At 34.6% G+C, this 1760-nt stretch overlaps 1 protein-coding gene across 1 annotated transcript in view; it reads right to left on the bottom strand.

Annotated features, from left to right (window-relative positions):
- Positions 1 to 1760, bottom strand: part of LOC106522149 (Down syndrome cell adhesion molecule homolog) — a gene marked incomplete at its 3' end in the record, with an annotated part of 155510 nt that overhangs the window by 10073 nt on the left and 143677 nt on the right.

Genomic DNA, 1760 nt, shown 5'->3' with positions numbered 1-1760 from the left:
TATATATATATTGCACCTACTTTTTACTTTTAATTTCCATTTAGTTGTTTTATTTTGACAGTTTTTCATCTTAATGGGTCTGTTTTTGTTTTTCTTGCTCTAGTGTGATTGCTCGTGTCAAAAGTGTTGAAATAAGAAATGGACATGTATTGTTTTGTTGTTTTTAAATTTCAGCTTTTAGTTGTTGCCATCCATGTTTTTGGATTCACAAGAGACCAAATTTGTATGAGAAGGAGAAGTAGCAGGATGATACTTGAAGCTTGGTTTAATTAGATTAAAAATGTATCTGTGTCCCCTCAAAGTATTAGAAGAGGAGTTGTGTAGAGAGGTTTTAAACAGCTAATATCTAACCTGTTGTAGCTCTAATTGCTAGTTGATAGCTCTTGGACCAATTTCAATTTGGGGAAACAGTTTTTAAAGCAGTTCATTTAAACATGCCAATGTTACCATTACATTTTTAATCATATTGTATTGTATAGTTGTTTTCTTAATAACAGCAGGTAGCTGTAGCACTTCTTGCGGTGGTCCTTCTGCCAGAATAATGTGAAACTGACAATGATGTGAAGTTTAATCATATCAGACTTGGTCCTTACTGCTGTTTCCTCCTGCTACATGTATTTATTTTGTGGTTTGTGTCTTTTCTTAGTCTGCAAATATTTTTACAGCAATCTCAGTAGCTATGTTTACATGCACAAAATTYTTTGATCAGAATGAAATGTATTCTTTTTAAACAATCCGAATTTATCGTTTACTCAGGCACAATCCGATCATGACGAGTGTTTACATGCACCAGGCTTTTTGTTCAGAATAGAAGCACTGGCATGTGCAGAGTTGTTGACTTTKTTTATGTTCATCACTTCCATTATGAACATAAACAAGCGTCTTCTGAGCGCCCAGAATGGACCTGAGACAGGTTTTAATAACARTGGAGACGTTACTGCACTCCCTGGTTGAACTACAGGTGACGTGCAAATTATTATTATTTTTTTGTTGTTTTTTGTTTTTTTGGGCGAAGCAGCACATGCTGTGTGTCTTCTTTCTTTACTGAATGAGAGAACAGGAGGAAAAGTTCTGTGCTGCTGGAAACTACAGTACTGCTGTTCCTCCCTCCACAAAAGTGCAGGAACCAATGGCTGAAAGTCAGAAGTCATGCTCAGTCAGGTCACTTTTCCACAATCAGAATAAGATGATCATATTAAGTGTTTACATGCACRSTGTTTGGATTATCARTCAGCACAAACCACCCCTCTCATTCAGATTGCAAATTCATTCGGATCAAGCTGAATCRGATCAGAATACTGAATAGCCGTTAAATCMGATTACTTATGTCCATGTAAACGTAGCTAGTGATCTTGTGCTTGTTGGAGCAACTCCATATGTTTCTGCACTTTTCACTTTTTCTTTTTAAACTCATAATTTTCTATACAAATGATGCAAAAATCATTTGTTTTAAAATTCTGCTTTTGTTTTCTTGGACTACACAACTTATCCTAATATAACATGTAAAAATCACATTTTATTGCATTTTAACTCACCTCTTTGTAACATGTGAATGCATCATTGCATGTTTACATAGTTTGACTGAAAATATCATTGGTTGTAYTTCTTAAAATATTCCCRTATTCTGCCATTTTATRTAGGGRTTTTCTGCTGATAYRAGCCAAAGATTTATTATTRTTGTTGTTGTTGTTGTTGTTGTTGTTGTTGTTGTTGTTGTTGTTAGCCCAGTTTGCATCAGAAAGAGCATCCATTCTAAAACA

Source organism: Austrofundulus limnaeus, unplaced genomic scaffold, assembly GCF_001266775.1.
Source record: "Austrofundulus limnaeus strain Quisiro unplaced genomic scaffold, Austrofundulus_limnaeus-1.0 Scaffold122, whole genome shotgun sequence".
In the NCBI taxonomy this organism is placed as follows: domain Eukaryota; kingdom Metazoa; phylum Chordata; class Actinopteri; order Cyprinodontiformes; family Rivulidae; genus Austrofundulus; species Austrofundulus limnaeus.
The sequence above is the reverse complement of the archived record's forward strand: the minus strand, read 5'-3'. Positions and strand labels throughout refer to the sequence as shown.